The 22,916-nt window shown below is 40.1% G+C and overlaps 1 protein-coding gene across 8 annotated transcripts in view; it reads left to right on the top strand.

Moving 5' to 3' along the window:
* LOC139470352 (ecdysone receptor-like) overlaps window positions 1-22,916 on the top strand; it is a 101,413-nt gene that overhangs the window by 34,739 nt on the left and 43,758 nt on the right. The window contains exon 1 of one of the 8 annotated variants that reach the window (XM_071252743.1): window positions 3,578-3,595. The exons of 6 other annotated variants lie outside the window; for them this stretch is intronic. The gene's annotated coding sequence lies outside the window, so the exon portion shown is untranslated. Of the gene's footprint in view, window positions 1-3,577; window positions 3,596-3,892; window positions 3,996-22,916 lie in introns of those variants that run through there. One more of the 8 variants, XM_071252738.1, reaches the window with a different exon arrangement.

The raw sequence follows: 22,916 nt of genomic DNA on the forward strand, positions 1-22,916 counted from the left end.
TCATTTCATCCCCGAATATGATCATGTCTTTTCTATATATCCTACTGGAATGTTTCCGAACAGACTACATCATAATGAACACGCCAAAACATGTGATAATGACAAACAACCCAAATCGAAGCTAGAATGTTTCACTGCCTAAGAATTTGTTTTCTAAATTCTAATGTTTGTCGCCTACGAGGAAAAGCTCATGAGTTGAGTACAACAGGTTATGTGAGGGCTGGAGACGATTTGCTCCAAATATAGACCTCTACACTTACAATGTTGGCATGTCAAGGTGACTTGCCATGATTGGTTAGTTCTTCGCAAGTTTACATTGAATCAATTCGCTTCACCTTGGCAGTATATGTTTAAACATTACTGACTCAAGCTGAGATGTGGACACAACATTTTGTTTTGTAATTCGCGTAGGCGGCAGATCACAGCTTTTCTTCTTGTGTATTAATGTGTATTTATACCATGACAGTTGTCAGGAAAAAACTCGTTGTACGGATATCAGTCTGTATTGATACAAACTTTCTTTTCTGGACATTGTCAGTAGATATTGGTTGAAACATATGGACTAATGCTATCTGAAATTGGGAGACCAAAACACATTTTGCTGGACTCCAGGGATTTTTCTAGGATTCCAAACTATGTGCCCTTGCCAGACAATTGGGGAAACAATGTAATTTTGTTCTAAATTTGGGATTTTCATAGAAGTCCTTATTTTCATATATTCAGGGGTATTTTAACATTTCATTCAATGCAAAAATGTAAAACTGAACATAACAGCTTCTTGTTTATTGGTGCTATTATCAGTGAAATGCAAGTCAACACCCCAAGGCAATAACATGACTTGGCAGTTCCAATTTCAGATTTGTTACTGACACTTGCTCAGGTACAGATAAATGTAGGAGACTCGGTCCTCTGCCTGCTGGTTGAGGTTGCAGACTCATGACCCAGTGTTTCAAACTACAACTAGTCCTCAAATCCAAACAAAGGCTCAATGGGTTCTGCTTATACAGTGTTAGTAGGAATTACTTAGATTTGGAAGATACTCCTATTTATTTCCCACAGGGTTAGAAATAACCCAGTTCATAAAAATCATGCGCACCAATGTATTGTTTACATCATCCGGACGGCATTGTCACACTAGAAACGACATGACAGCTGAAAATTGTTGAGGTCATTTGACAATTGTTTTCTAAGATGGTGGTAATAATAAGTGGATTTTTTTGTAGGGGAGCTCAGAAAATGATGGGTAACAAAGAAATTTTTACACTTGCATGTTTGTCTACTGATATTACAAAACTTGTGTAAGAATTCATGTAATTCCCACACTCTCAATACAAAAGCTCTGACACTTTTGTCATAAAATCAGTATGACACACAAGCTTGTATAATGATATAATAATTGGGGATTTCACGATATTGGTGTCACATGAGATGATACATATCATATAGAATAGAATAGTTTGTACTTACGTATAGACATCGATGCGAGATCAGCATGGACAATTGATATGGGGTTAAATGTGAATCGATGCCAAATTTCGTGTATCAGGTATCGTATCGTTCAGTTTCCCGACAATGCACCGGTGAATCCCAACAGCAATGTACTAATGAAAATAAATATACAGTCGTGCCTCGTTTATACGGACACTTGTGTCATTTCACAATTCGTCCGTATAAACGAATTTCTGAAACCAGCTTCTTACTGGAAGTGTTACTTCCCTTCAATTAACAGGCACATTACGACTTGTCATGTCACACAACCAAAGATATAATGCATCTTCCATCTTCTGGTGTTTTGCTACACGGGATCGTGATAAGACATTTGAATTTGAGATTTAGCCACTTCTGTTTGTCTTTTAAAATGTCACCAATTGTCGATTTTCCTATGGTATGTCCAAATTCAGTGCCATAATGCTTACTGATGGTTTCTAAACTTGCTGACGGCTGTTTTTCCTTAAATAGACAAATTTCCCTTTTTTCGCATTCTGTAACTACGTGTCGCTTACGTTTCGCTGGTTGACAGGCCATACTTACACAACTTTGACCTCTGACCTCCACAGACGCCATATTTATCAAAGGGGATTACATGTACAATAAACAAGCTGGTCTGAAACGTAACTCAGTGTCACTTGGTTAATTGACTTCTCACGAATCAAAGGATTACCACCAGCGGCAGTGTATTGTCCGGGTAAAGGAGACAATTTTGTGTGCATTTCAGTGTTTTGTGTATAAAAATGACCGTCCGGTTCCGGAAACTGAATTTCTGTATATACGGGTAAATTTATATAGTAATTATTTCGTTTTGAATGAAAATTGTCCGGGAACCGAGCTTTCCAGATATCTGAAGTCCGTATAAACGGTGCGCGACTGTATCACACTTTTTGTTAAGCAGATTGACTTGAGTATTTGAGACTGAAATTGAGATTTAAATGAAAGATATTTTGCAATGTCAAAGAGTAACTGCACTTCTTAATGTGAATATCATTTCTGGTGTCCCCCGCCGTGATATTCCTTGAATATTGCTAAAAGCGGCGTAAAAGATACTCACTCACTCACTGTTGTGAAATATGAAACAACTAAGGTAAGTGTCAGAATATGGAAGACAATGTTCTTAGGGAAGTAGTGATGATTACTATTTAATTTTGTTCACGTATGACATTTAGGATAAATCGTTTCATTTTTTAAGGAGCAGCAGCCTCCTTTTATCATTTGTTTGTCTGTTTAACCCTAAACATGCTAATTAAGACATTAAGATGATGCAAAACAATTTGTCCTAATTTGTGGGTATAATTTTGGTTATTTTGTAAGTGCATTTCTTATTTGATTTACACCCTCACTACTTTGTGTGACAGAGAAGCACTTGAAGCACTACATATAGACAGTGTTTGGGGGAATGGGAACATAATTACGGGGAATTAGCAGAGTGAACAAACAATAAGTTACTTATATTTTGGAAGGGTGAAATGTTTTACAGGCTGAGCATTGGTCTGTCACACAGACCCTGATACAAATATATATCCAATACAGTCCATGCTAGTCTATAATGTTTGGCAAGTCTAGATTACTTCAGTATGCCAGTATGCCAGTGATGGGTGATAGGACCTTTACACCTTTGAAGTTCCTACAAATTATAACTCTGCAGAATTGTTTAGTAAATGAAGAGAGTCTCTGGGATCCTTTTTATTATATCTTTTATTAAGATCATGTAAGAACTGTTTTTTTGTTTTTTTTGTAATATATGTTCATTTCAGAGACTGGATGTTAGTCTAGCTGAGCATTAGCAAGTATTGATATTTAAGACAAATATTTTTCACAAAAGATACCCCTTCAAGTAGAGAGGAACCTTTTGTAAATATTGTAACCAGTGCCTCGGTAACAAGGTATGTTAAGCAGTTAGGAGTCAGTACAGATATGTGGAGTTCAGCCATGCATGAAGTTTTGAGTTTCCTACTCTGCATAAAGCTGTAGGGGATAGTTGTAAGGAGTCAGCCAGTTTTAGACACAGTGATCACGTGTATCTCCTCCCCGGATCCACTACCGCTACAGCCAGCCCCTCCTGCTTTGTGTGTCATTACATCTGTTCAGGCGAGTTCCAACGGTGAGTTTTGTTTTAATCAATGGGACAGGCGATCTAGACACACAGATTTACTCCCTCAGTAGTGGTAGATGTCACAGTGACTCAGAAAACAACCAATCAGAAAGCCCCGTCCAGCCATGCAGTTTCCAAATATGGCTGCCTTGACCTCAATTGGTGACCTTAGGAAGTACAAGTAGGCTGAGAGCAGTGGCTACAGTTGGATCAACCTATGAAGGCAGGCGTTTCCTGATTCATCTGATGAATGGCAGCTGTTGTTGTGTGTGGGAGGGTGTGTAGTCTAGCAATGGGTATGTCTGAACTGAACGCTAGCTAAGCAAGGACGGAATATTTGTGATTGTAAGCAGGAATGATGCCCTCACACAGTGTCACTCCGCTACCTTGGTAGTACAGGGACTGTTCTGTGAGTATGTCAACATTGTATCAGGCTAGAGATGGTATGAGGAGTTTAAACACCTGTCAGTCATGAGGCTTGCTTGTCAAAAATTGTCGTGGTTTTGTGGCTAAGGGTGATTTAGATGGCTGCTCTGAGGTAGCTTTTTCTTGTATTTGAGGTGGAGTTTGTTGTGTTTCGGGAGGATGGTTTGCTAAACCACATCTCAGTTGGTGCTAGACCACCCAGACATTATGTTTCTAATGTTTGATAAACAGAACTCTGGAACTGGTTTTGTGTGTCTCCTTGGTGTGTTGTTCCTGTTGATAGCTTACAGCAAGTCTTACAGCCCATGCTTACATGGTAGAGTTTACAATCAAACCATGTGCCTGCAGCATCTTAGCCAACTGTGGAGGCACGTACGCACGCACGCATGCACGCACGCACGCACGTAAAGGGTTCTTTCTCTTTTAGATGGGGATGATAGCTGTAATCACGGATAGGTCCGTGCTGTAATCAAGAAAATGAAATGAAGAATCTTCTGAGATTAATTATCCCTTTGATTACTCTTTCACATATTGTAAAGATTATTATCCTGTTTCAATTTTTTATTAGATCACTTGTGATTAATAGAATAAAACCTGTTATAAATCTCACTGCTTTCATGTTTCCGAGACTACACTCTCAAGTACCATATCTCTTCCTTGTCCAGTCCCGACTTTACACGTTTCAATCTTTTCACTCACTAATATACATAATATCATTTTATATTTTTACTCTTCCGTATTGAGTTAGCTTTTTTTCTGTCTAATTCATGTACATTTTTATGTTAATCATTCCATGGCGCCAACAGGCATTTCATTTCTGGAATAACTGATTGTGGAGCAAAGTCACCGTTGACATTTAATTTCTGAAAAATACCAAACCGTTAGGCACTGATTATTATCAATTATTGATCAGTTGGGTCAACCCAGTGTAAGCAGTGATCAATTATTAGGAATGCAATGATGGATCAAACTATGGATGTATTGCGATTGTCTATGGGACACATAGAGAGTAATTTGAAATATTGATAATGGACATCGATACCATACTTTTTGAATGATAGTATCAGTATATGTAACAAAGAAAAACATATACATTTAATCACCACTCCTACTTACTTTTTTATCTTTTGCTTTTAGTCAAAATCTATAAACATGATCTTCACTCGTCTATGACCAAGTGAGGAAGTTTCTGTGCAATAAACAAAGATGTTGAGAATGCTTTTTTGTTTGTTTTTTTGGTTTGGTTTGTTGTTTTACGCTGCACTCCAGCTATATTTCAGGTATATGACAGCGGTCTGTAAATAATCGAGTCTGGGCCAGAAAATCCAGTGATTGTTACAATTGGGATTGATGACATGCATCAACCAAGTCAGCGAGTCTGACCACCCGATCCCGTTAGTCACCTCTTACGACAAGCATAGTCGCCTTTTACGGCAAGCCTGGGTTGCTGAAGACCTATTCTACCCCGGAACTTCACGGGTCTGCTGAGAATGCAATCACACTACTGTTGCAATGGTGATACAGCTTTGCAATAGTATTACAATACTGATTTGAATTAGTGCAATACCAATGTCCCCCAAATAGCCACCCGTATATGTGATGATATTGCCACTGGTTGTATAGAACATTTCTAACTGTAATGGTTATGCTGTACTACGACTCAAAACTGCTCAGTTATATTTAGACACAACAGGGCTTTTCCTCTCTGTCAATGACAGGAGCTTATTAGTACAATTATCTGCCCTTTATGGTGAGTTCAGAAAGGTCACTAAATGCCTCGTCGAGTTCAGTTCATTAGAATTAGAAATAGAATTTTTCTATAATCACGAACGATGCATTATACATGTTATATGTCTTCATTTCTATTTGTTATTTCTGGCAGACTTTGTTGGCCAACTTGTCATGTTGACATGGAAGTTGATCATGTTAATGTTTAACTGTGACATCTTACAGTATTCTTCTTCTATCAAATCTTGTTTCTACAGATTATGTTTATGCCACAGTATTAGGACCAAATCCAATTTGCTGCCCCAACATTTCAGTGTGAATATACTCATGTATGTCGTAAGCTGTTTCAAGACAGTCTAGCCAAGCCAACACTGTCAGTGAGCTGAATAGAAAGAGAGTGACTATTTGAATTGTAATGTAATTTGTCAAAGACAATAATTTGCTAGTTTATGTCATCATGGTGTTATCCACCAACCATCGCATTGCCACAGCACTGAACGCTCTTCACTAAAGTGTCTGTTTCAGTATCAGATTAAGTTAACATGTTCTTTCCTAGCTACAATGCAAATGCAGCAGCCACTTTTTATTCAGTCTTCTTTTTTCAACTGTTTAATACCAATTTTGGTTTTGTTTTAACATTATTAGAGGATCTTTATGAGATCCTTATGAGATCCTTATGAGATCCTTATCTACAATGAAGTAAGTTTTCGGTTTGAAAAATGAAAGAATGTGTCCATTGCCACCTATGAAAGTATGGATTTGTGAATTGTTTTATTGAGACAATATTTCCCGCCCTTTAACTAATATGATTAGACATGTACCGCCTGTTGTCTTTTCATGCATGTGTCTAAACTGTCACTTCCTGGGCATTGTCATATTAAGCACCCAGCTCCTCCAATAAGCACCAACATACCATCTTCTGGACCACACTGCATGACATCCCTCATTTTCTTATTCATGGTACACATGTTTATAGAACTGCATTCTAAAATGTCAGAATGTATTTAAAAGGTATAAGTCATACAGAGATTTTGATTATTGTCGAAAGCTTATATGAAGACATCTCACCAACCCATGGTTATTTCCAGCAACACAGACTCGTCAGACAGATTTCATTAGAGCTTTGAGTCATCAGCGACAAGGTACATTAAGAGACTATTTAAGATACAGTTATGTTCCTGTTGATTTAGTTTGATGACTCTGTATCAACTTGTAATGATGTCCAAGTCTACAAGTCTTTATTCATGAGCAACATCCTATTGCTAGGTCTGTCTGAAAGTAATCATAGCATAGCATAGCAATGAATAGCATAGTACCAGTTTCTTTTAGGATTGATCAAGATTCAAACTCATCACTCTCCCTGCGTTCTATATGCCCGAGAAATAGTTTTTTCTTGTCTTTTATTATTCAAAAGCATATCAAGTGAATTTTCAATTAGTCTTGTCTCCGATTCACATCATATCATGATAGATATACGTTATTCAAGGTTCGTACAGGCTTGAAAAGCCTAGCTATTTAGCGGCAACCGTGAAAAGTCTTGAAAATCACCAAGATAGTTTATGAAAGTATTAAACACACAAAACTACTGTAGTTAAGTACCAAGGATGTTTAAGTATGATTTATTGTGATGTATGTTACAATTTGCCAAGCACCTTGTAGAATTCATGACAGACTTAATTTGTTTTATTTCTTGGTTTTGAAAATCAATCTCGTTTGAAAATTTGTGTTCTTTGGATTTCATAACTGTTATCTAGTAGGCTGGGTTTTTAAAAAAACCTAACTAAACCCAGCTTAAAAATACCCTTGAAGTTTAGTGTTCCACATCTGTATGAACATTGTTGTCATTTTTATCATTGACAGTATGATATATATGACAGGATATACTTCCTTCTTTGTGTTGGCTTGAGACACAGGTAGGTCCAACATATTGACAAGTTTTAACTTTGATGGTTTTTCTTGTGGGTTGTCAAAATAGAGTATTTTTATTGTTTTTGTTGAGATTTCATACTTGCATATCAGTTCATTATTATTATGTTGGCTGTAGCGGAGAAAAATGACAAGTCATTCTAACCTTTGTCATTGCAATAACAATAATTTCTTTTGAACATTTTTGAAAATTTTCTGTCAATGATCTAAGATATTGTACAAACTGAAGCTTTTGTTTTCTGTCTCTTTACGCAAAGGATAAGAAACCGTTCGACAATTGTCTTTGCTGAGATGCAATCAAATTTTTCTGACCAATATTGATATGAAATTATTCTCTAGTTATGACATCTTCTGAGTAAAAAGTTTCAGTATGCATTCTGTAAGCTTTCCATTTAATGACAGCCATTTGACCCTCAATGTGTTGGAAACAATACCCTCCAACCAATAATAGCTTATCATGGGTTGTTTATTCCCTCAAGCATTCTTTCTTTTTAGTTTTTGTTCACTTCAAGTATTTCATTATGTTAATTTTCACTGTTACACTTTCTATTGGTTTTTTGTAGTCACATTTCCTTTAATGTAATTAATAGTTCCTCCTTTCACTGCATTTAGTTGAAGTGTCAGTTTGATGAATAATTTATGTGTTGTGATATGTTCGAGACTGATCAAGGAATATTGTCTGAAAGTAGGACATGCTAGTTCTAGTGGAAATGTTCCTCATTAATCATGAGGTGAGCTTCTGTACCTTCATACAAATAGATTGTCAAGCAGGTGGAGGTGGTTGGTGCAGGTGGATCCTATTCAGACTGGCATTTCCACACCCCTGTTGATACATGCAGCTCTGTTGAAATTCAACTCTGACCAATGGAAGTGGCATTAAATTTCATCATTTGAAATTTTTGTAAGATATTGTTTACAGCTGTGGCTGCAAGTTTGTCCTTTGGAAGGAATGTTTGGTTGGAGGTGACACCCTTATTCTGTTTCCAGTTGGTGGCTGCAGGTGTCATTAAGTTATAATGTTGACATCAATATCGTGCCATCAGGTTCTTCATCATGAAGCTCATCATTTCATGAATAGACTTGTATGTAACGTCAACCTAAAGGAGAACACTTCCATGCAAACTTGCCGCCAATGCAAAGATATATCATTACTTCCTTAGAGGTGCAAGCTATATTCATATTGGCATCAAGTTCATAATGTCAGGGTAAGTTATTTATCATGTATTAATAAGATGAATATTTAAGTCTTTATCATGAAGATGTGAATTATTTCGCCTGATGCTAGATTGACTTAATTATTTACAGTAGTGACTCCTATCCAAGTTCCTCTGATGCTCTCATGGCCTAATATGTTGTTTGTAAGGGGGATGCTGAGTAGCCTAGTGTCCACTGCTTGTAGTGTTGGTGTGAAGTCCATTACATTTAAATGGTCAGACAGCAACTTGTGATCAAGGTTCCCATCAAGCATCCCATTGTGTAAGTCACATGAAATCAAACTAACCGACTCCACAAACATGACTCACCGTGCCACACCAGTAAAATAGCTGCTTGAAAAAAACATCCGATGATGCAACAGGTAAAATGGCCTGAAGTATCACGCTGTTTGTTACAACGGAAAAGCGGGTCTTTCATCATCGGCTGACTTTATTCAGTTTATGGCTTTATGTTGAGAAAAACAGGATCAGCCTGGGGATATCTATCCAGTGAAGCGACACCTGGCAGATTTATGTTGTAACCCTCACCTAAATAATATGTTCTGGAGCATTTGACCACGGCAGTATTGCCTATTTTATCAACTCATCTTCTTGCATTGATATTTGATATTAATATCAGATGTCTTGTTCTCTCTCTCTCTCTCTCTCTCTCTCTCTCTCTCTCTCTCTCTCTCTCTCTCTCTCTCTCTCTCTCTCTCCTGATATAGAAAAGTTTAGGTTTATTGACGCATATTGGACCTATGGGACTTTTCAAAAAGTTTCTAAGGCGGTAATAAAGTGTGGTTTTCTGAAACCTGCCATGATTTAGAACTGAAATCGGGAGAAAAGACCTCGTGTTGAAAGCAGCTCAGGCAGAACTAGTAACAATAGACTTAGTTCAGGGGGATTTATTCAGTGTTAAAAATCATGCTGTTTATAGTATTGTGTTCTGAAAACAATATGTCCTGTTCTTTGTCACCAAAAGTCTCAAATATTGACAAGCAACACTATGCTGCTTGGAGTACATGGTAATTTCAGCTATTAATAGCCGCTTTTCTGATAATCAGAAATATTTAATTTCAGTCTTGTTCTCTGCCTGTATTTACATTTAATTTAGATTTTTCAAATATCAATATTGATTTTCAAGTCAGCAGACAGACATTTGTGTGCAGACATTGGGTTGCTTGAGCTGGAGGGGCCCTTTCATGGGGTTTTGTGTCTGTGCATGATCATGTGTAGTTTACTCAGCTACTAGAGCTGTTCCAGGCTTTGTAGGTGCTCCAAGAATGGACCCCACTCACAACCATGTGGAGAAACAAACTTGAGTCTATGTTGTGAAGGGCTTTGACAACCCTATCCATTGCCCCAAACCAAAAGTCACAGGATGTAAGTTGGTACTGAACAAGCATTTCCTTTTGCCAACTCGATCAGTAGAATTTATGTTAAGCCTAAGGCCAAAAAAAAGACATGTTTCTTATTTCATTCCTTTTATTTATTTCACTGTTTTCAAGAAAGCGTCGCCATGGCGAAGTTAATGACTGGTTAAAGTATAGTGAAGCATAACAAGTGTGTGCTGGAGGCATGAAATTAAAAAAATGTGGTGCAACTTCAGAAAAAAGGATTCTAGTTAGTTGGGAAACCTAAAACACTCATATTTCTATTTTGGCCTCACACAATTTGGGAGAGATTGAAGTGATTAGGGTTAACAGTAGGAAGATATTGCAGTATCTCATATGTCCATTGAGTTTATGAATGTTATTTAAAAGATTTCATAATCATCAGTGTTCCCGTTTACAGGTAATTACCAGTTTTTTACCTGTAAAATTAGGCTTGGACCAGTAATTTAGGTGACTACCAGTCCCTCTGGACCGGCAAATAAAGTATCTTATAAATATTAGTTGTTGAACAAAACAATGGCGATATTCATATAAGTACATTTTTCGAACGAAGTCAGCTTGTCTGTTACCATCAGGGTTTCCCCTTGTCTATTTAATTGCAAGGAAATAAAACTTTGCTTTGCTTCGTGGTTATATATCCATTTGTAGTGACTTTGTCTCAAAATATTTATAAGAAAGGAGAATATTGGGACTGAAGTTAGTGAGAATGATGTATAGATCTAACTAAGTTACTTCAGAGATGCACTGAAAATTATGTTGAAAGAATTAAAACGAGGCAATTTTCATACATTTTGTTATTTGTTGGAAGTTGGGACTGGCAAAAAAGAGGGTGGACTGGTAATTTTACCTGCCAGTCCAATGGCCAACAGGAACACTGAATCATATGTGTGTTAAATATAAATTAATGTTTATCATTTTTGTTACTTCTTAGCCATAATTAGTCTGTTAATGAAGTATTTATATACCATGTGCACCACACACTGGCAAACATGTATATGAGATTACTGACCGGCCCATTGGGTAGGTTCAACGTCATTGCAAATCTCCTCCTGAGCCGTGACACAATCTGATTGGTCAGCATCTTGGTCAGCATCTTGGTCAAGGACAGCCCCCAAAGATCCTCAGGTACCAGTTTCATGGTATGAAAATCGAAACAGAAAATAAGGTACGCATTATGTGTTTACAGATGTGCAGATGTTATTGAGTATTTCGTCAGAGGTTTGAAACGTTCATCAATACAAAGTAACGTGTAATGCAGTGACGTTCAAGGTCACAGGCTTCCTGGAGATTATCTCTTTTGTTGACAAGAGATTCACCAAAGTGGTGGAGTTGAGATACAAATCAGTGGTTAGACAAGGTTTTCTGTCAGATCGTGATGACATTGAGATCATGATTATATTATTGCGACCATACATTTTTTACAGTTTGCACATTTGCAACTGAGGATGAAAAAAGGTTCATACAGTCTTGAAAAGGGCTTGAATTTTTACGTCCCTCTTGAAAAATCCTAATTGTTAGTGTCAACCTTGAAAAGCCTTGAATTTGTATAAGGAGACATACTTGTTAATTAAAATATTAAGATTTATGACATGACCTAAGTTCCCATAGAACCCAAGCCTGTGGTGCAAAGGTGAAAGTCCCGACTAGGTGAGTGTTCCTAATGACCACCAGTGTGTCATCACATCAGACATCAATGAGCTGATTGTATATGTATAGCATGCTGATTGATCACTTCCTGTGGCAGATGGGACCACAACTGCATAATTACTGGATAAATATTAACATTTTTATCCCCGCCCAAATGAAAAGTTCCTTTTCCGCAGCATAAGTCATAAACTGTATCTCAATACTTTGTGAAACTTTGTAAACACATCAGGCTGAAATGCTGTTGCCTTTTGCTATTCAGTTGAGGTTTTTTGATTTTCAGATTTTGTGTTTCTAGGGCAATTATTTGCATGTCAAAAGGTTCAAAAGAGGATTTCACTTTGTGGAGCGAAACTCATAAAACCATTCAATTATTTCAATATATGTCACGCTAGCCTGTTTGAATATTTTGAGTTAAAATAGTTCCCCAGCAATCTGTGCTTGTTGTGACAAGAGACAAATAGATGACCTGCTTGGCTCTGTGACATCAGATCCTGAAGGAACACGCATAAAGCAGAAACAGCATTCACAAACTGTTGCATTTTTTTGCTATTTTGTTATGGAATTATGAGTTACAGTTTTGGAAATATTATATGTAACATCTATAGAAAAGTACAATAAATAATTCACATCCTTGGAAAATATTGAAAGCATGTAGAGAAGAGAAGGAATCATTGGTTAGTCATCCATCTAATGTTAGTTGCACTCACAATCTTAGGATTAACCTTGTTTGCTATAATAAGGTATATGACATTTATTCATGTAGTGTAATTTTATGCACATGTTTAAAAAGGCAGGGGTGTCAATGATTTTGTCTTCTTGTCGGTTTATCAGTAACCATAACAACGAACACTTCTTTTAACAGTGGGTTAAATAATGTTAATCTTTATGAGTGGGTGAGATCATGACTAAGCAATAAGGATGTGTGTTATGTAGATCTGTCTGACTAGCAGTGCCTGTCACCACCGGTGTAGGAGGGGCGCTGGTCTCCCCTGTCCAGATCTGTCTGACTAGCAGTGCCTGTCACCACCGGTGTAGGAGGGGCGCTGGTCTCCCCTGTCCAGATCTGTCTGACTAGCAGTGCCTGTCACCACCGGTGTAGGAGGGGCGCTGGTCTCCCCTGTCCAGATCTGTCTGACTAGCAGTGCCTGTCACCACCGGTGTAGGAGGGGCGCTGGTCTCCCCTGTCCAGATCTGTCTGACTAGCAGTGCCTGTCACCACCGGTGTAGGAGGGGCGCTGGTCTCCCCTGTCCAGATCTGTCTGACTAGCAGTGCCTGTCACCACCGGTGTAGGAGGGGCGCTGGTCTCCCCTGTCCAGATCTGTCTGACTAGCAGTGCCTGTCACCACCGGTGTAGGAGGGGCGCTGGTCTCCCCTGTCCAGATCTGTCTGACTAGCAGTGCCTGTCACCACCAGTGTAGGAGGGGCGCTGGTCTCCCCTGTCCAGATCTGTGTGACTAGCATTTCCTATCACCACTAGTGTATGAAGGGCGCTGGTCTCCCCTGTCCAGATCTGTGTGACTAGCATTGCCTGTCACCACCAGTGTAGGAGGGGCGCTGGTCTCCCCTGTCCAGATCTGTCTGACTAGCAGTGCCTGTCACCACCGGTGTAGGAGGGGCGCTGGTCTCCCCTGTCCAGATCTGTGTGACTAGCATTGCCTGTCACCACCGGTGTAGGAGGGGCGCTGGTCTCCCCTGTCCAGATCTGTCTGACTAGCAGTGCCTGTCACCACCGGTGTAGGAGGGGCGCTGGTCTCCCCTGTCCAGATCTGTGTGACTAGCAGTGCCTGTCACCACCGGTGTAGGAGGGGCGCTGGTCTCCCCTGTCCAGATCTGTGTGACTAGCAGTGCCTGTCGCCACCGGTGTAGGAGGGGCGCTGGTCTCCCCTGTCCAGATCTGTCTGACTAGCAGTGCCTGTCACCACCGGTGTAGGAGGGGCGCTGGTCTCCCCTGTCCAGATCTGTGTGACTAGCATTGCCTGTCACCACCGGTGTAGGAGGGGCGCTGGTCTCCCCTGTCCAGATCTGTCTGACTAGCAGTGCCTGTCACCACCGGTGTAGGAGGGGCGCTGGTCTCCCCTGTCCAGATCTGTCTGACTAGCAGTGCCTGTCACCACCGGTGTAGGAGGGGCGCTGGTCTCCCCTGTCCAGATCTGTCTGACTAGCAGTGCCTGTCACCACCGGTGTAGGAGGGGCGCTGGTCTCCCCTGTCCAGATCTGTCTGACTAGCAGTGCCTGTCACCACCGGTGTAGGAGGGGCGCTGGTCTCCCCTGTCCAGATCTGTCTGACTAGCAGTGCCTGTCACCACCGGTGTAGGAGGGGCGCTGGTCTCCCCTGTCCAGATCTGTGTGACTAGCATTTCCTATCACCACTAGTGTATGAAGGGCGCTGGTCTCCCCTGTCCAGATCTGTGTGACTAGCATTGCCTGTCACCACCAGTGTAGGAGGGGTGCTGGTCTCCCCTGTCCAGATCTGTGTGACTAGCATTGCCTGTCACCACTAGTGTAGGAGGGGGGCGGTGGTCTCCCCTGTCCAGATCTGTGTGACTAGCATTGCCTGTCACCACCAGTGTATGAGGGGCGCTGGTCTCCCCTCTCCAGATCTGTGTGACTAGCATTGCCTGTCACCACTAGTGTAGGAGGGGGGCGGTGGTCTCCCCTGTCCAGATCTGTGTGACTAGCATTGCCTGTCACCACCAGTGTATGAGGGGCGCTGGTCTCCCCTGTCCAGATCTGTGTGACTAGCATTGCCTGTCACCACTAGTGTAGGAGGGGGGCGGTGGTCTCCCCTGTCCAGATCTGTGTGACTAGCAGAGCCTGTCACCACCAGTGTATGAGGGGCGGTGGTCTCCCCTGTCCAGATCTGTGTGACTAGCAGTGCCTGTCACCACTAGTGTAGGAGGGGGGCGGTGGTCTCCCCTGTCCAGATCTGTGTGACTAGCAGAGCCTGTCACCACCAGTGTATGAGGGGCGGTGGTCTCCCCTGTCCAGATCTGTGTGACTAGCAGTGCCTGTCACCACCAGTGTAGGAGGGGCAGTGGTCTCCCCTGTCCAGATCTGTGTGACTAGCAGTACCGGTCACCACCTATATAGGCAAGGAGTGGCCTCTCCTTTCCTGCTTCATCATATCATAGGGTGTCTGCCAGACATATTGATCTGGCTTGCTGTTTCACTTCTCAGTTACTTGCTGTGTTTGAATGTTAATGCACATTAACAAAATAAATCTGTACAATCTTCAGGGAGTGTGAATACTGCATAGGGTCATATCATATCTAAAATCTTACTCCTGTTACAATCTTGAAAAATTACAGAAGCATCATAATCAGTGTTTGAAATAATTTTAGAACCCGAACAAGACAGTCAGGTAGGTGACCCATAAGTGTTGCCTGCCCATCTTCAAATATCATAAATATTTAAAAATCTGGACGAAAATAGAGACAAATCACGTCTCAATTCCAAACAATTACGAGGAGTTATAATCAACCTGAATATGTCAGTAGTCTGAAAACTTTCTGCCAGACAGTCAGGCAGGTGGAGGAAAATATCATGCAGCCTGACAGAAAAGTTACCAGCCACGGGCAGGCAGGCAGGCACTACCTTCATGTTTGGTAGTTGCTGTTTTTATTCATTACTGTTTCAAATAGGTTTCAATTAAATTCTGGAAAATATATCTGTCGTGTATAATACCCACAGACTTTTCTTTTGTATCATTTCAGGCTGTCAGCATAAACTACGAAATTTATGATCTTTCAACTCATTTTTTTTTTCTCACCAAAATTATATTCTAATAAGAGCGCCCTGGGCGCTTATTACGTCGAATACGGTAAGGGGATGGGCTGTTACAAATGAGTGATCCCATCTCTTAGTCAGAATATTTCCAAGGCAAGATGTATTTTCTAAACAGTTATGAATAATCCTAATGACTAACAGACGCCATGGAGACCATGTGTGCATATAACCTTTCATGGCAATATTTTATTAATTTATGTGACGGCAGGTCCATGCTCTGTGTGGGCTTGCAGGCAGCTTACTTTTAGTGTGGGCACATGATTAGTCAGTGCTAGGAACACAATGGCAGACAATCTCTTTATCATAGATGTACTTTTTAAAATAATCCAAGTCCAAGCTATGCACTATGGTAAGTCTAGAAACTGTAGGAATATTAGAGAGTGACTGGCCTCATTTGTGATACAGTGCCAAATGATATGGTTGTTTGTTTTTGTTTTGTTGTTTAACGCCACACAATATTCCAGCTATATGACGGCGGTCTGTAAATAATCGAGTCTGGACCAGACAATTCAGTGATTGATATCATGAGCATCCATCCGCACAGTTGGGATAGATGACAGGCATCAACCAAGTCAGCGAGCCTGATCACTCATTATTCGCCTCTTACGACAAGCATAGTCGCCTTTTACGGCAAGGACGGGTTGCTGAAGAGTGATTTTACCCCAGCTCTTCACGGGTCGCCAAATGATATGGAGCCATGTTTACAGAAGCACTCACACATGGGGAAACCACTGTCTAATTATTCAGAGAAAATAATGCAATAGTTTTGAGGAAGTAAGCACCACAATGATATACAGAGCTTACTCCAAGTAGTTCCTGCAACGTGACCTCATTTGCATAGTTATCAGATTCTGTTGTCTCATTGATAACACTTGCCATTGTATAATAAAGTCATTTTCACCATCCCAACAAGAAAGGCAGCTGCTGTTGATAAATAACACAGGAACAGTCCCAATCCCATAGGCAGTTACGGGTGCAACCAGTTTTTATTGGTGCAACAAGCTTTGTATATGAACATTAGTTTGTTAAATAGAGTCCTGCAAACCATTTTCACATAACCTGTTTTATCCAAACAATATGCGTTTTGAAAAAGCCTGATTGTTCAGAAATTCTGATCTAACCAAAGTACTTCATCCAGATGCACAGATGAATATAAAAAAATGTGAAAAATAATGCTCAAGCATCTATAATCATGATAATTATATATTTACCTATTTTAGTGACATTGTTATGGTGATACTTGTTTTGCTGAAAAGATGATCAATTATTTATCAATAATAATTGAAGTTAGTCACATATGATAATATCATAATTGAATAATAGCAGTTTAACAACATACTACTGTGAAAATTAATTCTCCGTCCCTGAAGGGTAAGCTAAACTCCTGCCATTGGACTGTATGTCATTATGCAATGCATCCGAAAACACCTAGTAATTCTTATGATACGATATGATGTCCCAACTTGGTTGCAATATAATATGTGAGTGAGTGAGTATGGTTTTGCGCTGTTTTTAGCAATATCCCAGTCGTATCGTGGTGGAGGACACCAGAAATGGTCTTTACACATTGTACCCATGCAGGGAATCAAACCTGGGCGTTGGATGTGATGAGTGAACACTTTAACCACTAAGCTACCAAACCAATACAAATCCTTAGTATTGGTGTTTACCACTAGAAACAATATCAGGTATGGTTAGCACTGTCTAAAGCAGGTAGAGGCTTGTGTTTCAAGACTGAACACCTGGTCATGTGCACATATGGAAGCTATATAGTCACATGGTTACTGACCTCAGCCAGACAAAGTTGAATGGTGAACAACTTATGGGTGGCCAGGTCACTGATAGAAGGCAGCTCACAGGGTTAAGCCATCTGGAGTTATCTTTGCCCTACTTGAGGATATAAGTCATTAGGATAAACAGGGGAGTTATCTGCCCTTGGGTATGCTTGTAATGACGGCTGGCAAAGACATTGGTTCATTGTGATCATAGTTAGGCAGGTAGACCATCAGCGATTCCCCCAGTTTGTAAGTTCTAAACACTGTTGTCAATTTCTAATAGTCTGCCTGGTGCAAGCGAACAGTGATTTGATTGGCTGCAGTGTTCCCGTTTACCGGTAATTACCAGTTTTTTACCTGTGAAATTAGGCTTGGACCAGTAATTTACGTGACTGCCAGTCCCTGTTGACCGGCAAATAAAATACCTTTTAAATCTTTGTTGTTGACCAAAACATCGAACGTATTCAAAAAGTATATTTTCTCGAACAAAGTCAGATTGTCTGTTACCATCAGGGTTTCCCCTTGTCTATTTTTAGTGCAAGGAAATAACATTTTGCTTTGCTTCTAGGTTAAATATCCATTTGTAGAGACTTTGTATCAAAATATTTAAAAAAAGAAGGAGAGAAAATTGTGACCGAAGTTTGTGTGAATGACGTGTAGATCTAATTAAGTGACTTCAGAGATGACGTCACTGCACTGAACATGATGTTGAAATAATTAAAACCAGGTAATTTTCACATGCTTTCATATATATGTTGAAAGTTGGGACTGGCAAAAATTTAGCGGGGACTGGTCATTTTTAGAGTTGCCGGTCCCCCAGGACTGGCAGTTTCAAAAGCCAGCGGGAACACTTGGCTGTTTGGACTCGATTTCTTAAGGTCTGGTTTCTCTTCCTGGACTTGTGTTACTGACCTAGGGCACCCTGTGAGCAATGGTGAAGGGCCAATCATTTGTGTTGCCAGACACCTGTTCCAAGTCACAGACGGAGACACATTTAACATATTGGCTTCCACTAGTTACCGGCTTGATGTATGCCAATACTGAATAGCCCTTAGGCGTTGTAGACAACATATTCCCTATCTGATCACAAATACTGCATTAACAACAGAGTAGAGAGCTTACGTGTTCCTGTAGATGGACCGTAGATCTGTCTAGTTTTGAACTGGTGCATTTTGAGGATTTGGGATTTTTGTTCTTTATAATATTTTTTGCTTTCATGATTTTTCATGACGTTGAATGTTTCCAGATGAAACTTGCTGTACAGATCAGTCTAGTGGTGAACTGGTGCCTATGGATGATTTGGGATTTTGAAAAATACTGAACAGCAATATTTTGTTCTTCACTGAACTGAAAGTATCCTATTGGAATGAACAAAAAGCTAAAGGTCCCGGGTTCGATCCCCAGGCGCATCATACCAAAAGGCGTTTAAAGATGGTACTTGTTTTTACCCAGTTTGCGCTCAGCATTAAGGGGCTAAAACAAGGACTGGTCAGCCTGGAGTAAGGATACTGTGTCTGAGTGGAGTATTCATGTTGATCTGCGGCATGGTATCTCAGTGAGGTAGCACCTTAAATCGGCATCAGTCCGGTCTAATACAAGCAGCCACATACACACACGCACACGCACACGCACATGCTACATAAGTGCAATAATCTTGGACATGAGGTTAAACCCCATTTCACCTCACCCACCTCACTCACTCACTATTTCCTGATCCCTCTACAGGGTTTGTTTTTTAGTGTATTTCTGCCAGGAGTGAGTGGCAACACATCTTGTGGTGTACTTGGTGGGTACTGGTGGCTGTACAGGCAGCTGCTTGGGAACATCATGCTGGTGTTTAAGTAATGCTACTCGTCATAAAACAACACAACCATAATGCTATAAATTCTTCATGATATATAATATGCTGCTATTCTGGAAGAAAAACAGGATATTTTATTCACATAATCACTTTATTACGATCACTTGCATCCATCCCCAATAAGCTGTAAAAATATATTTATGAAACTATTTGTTTTGGGCTTTTTTGTAAATAATGAATATAAACCCAGAAAACATTCTGTACAATATTTCCAAGCAATAATATGATAATGCATCATTGCACAATGTACTGTCCAAGCTAGATTCAGTGAACACTACAGAGAAATGGGAACAGATGTTACGCAACCAGCTTGTTCCTATAAAACCTTAGACTTCAAAACAGTCAATTTTACCACAGCTTCAGTTTATGATGTGTCAACCAGTACAATAGGCATCAGTGAAACGTGAATAGAGAAACGCTTTGCCAAGTAGGCTATCACTTTCAAATAAAATAACTTAGTGAGTGAGTGAGTGAGGGAATATGGTGTGTTTTGGTTGTAGCGCAGTGCAGTCCTATTTATCAGCATGGCAGGGAGCACTAACAATGACATTCTAAAGTGGTCCCCGGATCCGCAGGTTGTCAAGGTCCCCATTTGGTCCTGATAACACAGGATTCTGAATCTGATTCATGGTTTCATGAAATGGAAAAATATATGAACTGCATCTTTTCAGGCTTTCCTCCCACATTAAGTTGACATGTTGAGAAACTCACTCTCACTCACTCACTCACTCACTCACTCACTCAGCAGTTGTTACTAATGTATCTAAAGTCTGTATTCAAATTCTACTCATCATGTTGATAAATGTATTCAAGCTGAATCATTGAATTAATTCGCTCACTCACTCACTCAGCAGTTGTTACTAATGTATTTTTAGTCTGTATTCAAAATCTACTCATGTGGATAAATGTATTCATTTAATGTATTGTAATGTAATTCACTCACTCACTCACTCACTCACTCACTCACTCACTCACTCTGCTATCAGCAATATTTCTTTTATTTGGGGCCTTGTGCTTTTAGCCCCTTTTTAGGCCCACATTTTCAAAGACAATAAAGTATTTTAGAATTCTGCTGTAAGTAGCAAGTGTGGGTGTACCTCTGGAATATTTGAAAAGTTCAGATAAAGGGCCCATGTCAGAACATCCTGCCGTGAAGTGTGAGTCATAGCTGATCGATGATATACTGTGACACCATTGCAGTGAGGGCAGAAGTGCCTTGGTATTGGTTCCACATTTAACCTCAATGAACTAATTATTATCTCTATAAAGTCACTTTGATCTTCTTAACAATTGGTGAATTGTTTTGAAATTTGAGCCTTACTATTGATCATACTAATCTATATCTTTGTGCAGTGTGAAGGATAGTTTCTAGCGTGAAGCGATGAGAAGTCTTTCACAAGGGCCTGTAGACTTCATGGTTGTGATGTCTATTAGAATGAGTGGACAATAATCATGATGATAATCATTAGAACCTATCCCAGCATGTTTACTTGGAACAGGTTTTTCTACATTTGACGAAAATTAAGAGAAGAATATCAGTAGATAGGATTATTGAATAAAACAATGTTTGTTTTCTCACATCTCTGGTCACAGAAGTGACTTGGTACTAGTGATCCCAGGCTACAGATTAAACACTGCAAGAGGATACACTATTTGTTTGTCAATGCTGCAGTCAGCACTACTCCAGTTATATCACAGCAGCTTGAACATGGTTTACTGTGGACCTGTCAATCCAGTGATTGATATAACAAGCACCAATCCCTGCAGTTGTATCACCTCATACGACAAGCAAAGTTTACCCCATCTGACCCAGAATCCACTCTGGGAGTAAGTAAATCTACCTACAGCCTTGCAGAAATTCCTTTGGTGATGTTGTGTGGTCTTTGTCATTGAAACATGTGGGACATTTCTTAATTAATTAAAAGTTGAGTCTGTTTCCAGAATTTTCTTCTTGAAATTGTAAGATTTGGTGAAATAGTGTAGAACATCTCCTGGAAACATGTTTAAAAATGCATGTTTTGTTCAAACTGCACGTCAAAGAGAGAAGTTACTTGAATTGATCTTGCTTTTAATGATTATCAAATCTGTGAAACATGAGTTCAAGTTCGGCACTTTTCTGAGACGGGTTATTGTGCAACAGTCACAGACACAAGAATTTATTTTCATCCTGTGTATCTTGTGATATTTGAGCTTATTTGTTTGTAAGTGCTTTCTATTGCCAGACAGCAGCAGATCCTGTGTATCTTGTGATATTTGAGCTTATTTGTCTGTAGGTGCTTCCTCTTGCCAGACAGACCGCCTCCGTGGTCTTGTGGTAGAGCATCCGCCTGGAGAGCGGAAGGTGCGGGGTTCGATCCCCGGCCGCGTCATACCAAAAGACGTTAAAAGTTGGTACTTGTTGTTACCCTGTCTGGCGCTCGGCATTAAGGGGCTAAAACAAGGACTGGTCGGCTCGGAGTCGGTATACTGTGTCTGAGTGGGGTATTCATGTTAAACTGCGGCATGGTATCTCAGTGAGCTAGCACGATAAATCGGCATCAGTCCGGACTGGTCCAAGCAGCCACACAAACACACGCACGTACATGCACGTCGCTATATAAGTCCAATAATCTTGGACGCAACGTTAAACCCCATTTCACCTCACCTCTTGCCAGTCAGCAGCAGATCCTGTGTATGTTGACCATGTTAGAAATCTTCACATCTCGCTGCAACATGACAATAACATGGATCGGCAATGAACAATAACAAGTCTATCTGTAGTTTAAAGTCTTATTTCAACACCTTAGAGTATGTAAGATATTATCGATGACACAATTTTCATATCTATAATCGTTAATATTTCTTCCCACTGACGATAATTCCGATTATCAATCTTCTTTAGCCAGTCCTGATATTAGACATTTTTGTTCCAGAGTCATTGTTTTTGTGTGTGGAGATGTAACTTACATGATGATAAACACCCAAACACTGGAATATGCCAGACATTTACTGAAAGGTATTGTTGAATAACCCCATCCCTACTCACTAGACAAGATAGACAACAGGTTCAACCTGTTGGTTGACAAACACACTCGGACATATGCTGTTACGTTAGTCATATGCTCGTCGATAAATTATGTATTGTAGTGGGTAGATGAAGTTGGATTTAGTATAAACAGATTTGTGTATATATTTTACAGTCATATCAAGCATGTATGGATAGGAATAGATTGCCCTTATCTCGAAGTTCATTTTGTTCATATGCGTTGCACTGACCGTTTGTATGGAAGACTTTAAAGAGCACTTGTGTGTATTGTACTGTATTGGCATACATGTAGAATTTTGATTTTCATCATGTTAAAAAATAAGTAACCATCAAGTTTGTTGGTTGGTTGCTGTCCTATTATCTATATCAAAGTCCGGGGGAAGACTCAGGCTTGTATTCCCAGTCACTCTATGCCGAAGTCCGGGGGAAGACTCGGGCTTGTATTCACAGTCACTCTGTACCGAAGTCCGGGGGAAGACTCGGGCTTGTATTCTCAGTCACTCTGTACCGAAGTCCAGGGGAAGACTCGGGCTTGTATTCCCAGTCACTCTGTACTGAAGTCCAG

Source organism: Haliotis cracherodii, unplaced genomic scaffold, assembly GCF_022045235.1.
Source record: "Haliotis cracherodii isolate W230 unplaced genomic scaffold, xgHalCrac1.p SCAF_20, whole genome shotgun sequence".
In the NCBI taxonomy this organism is placed as follows: domain Eukaryota; kingdom Metazoa; phylum Mollusca; class Gastropoda; order Lepetellida; family Haliotidae; genus Haliotis; species Haliotis cracherodii.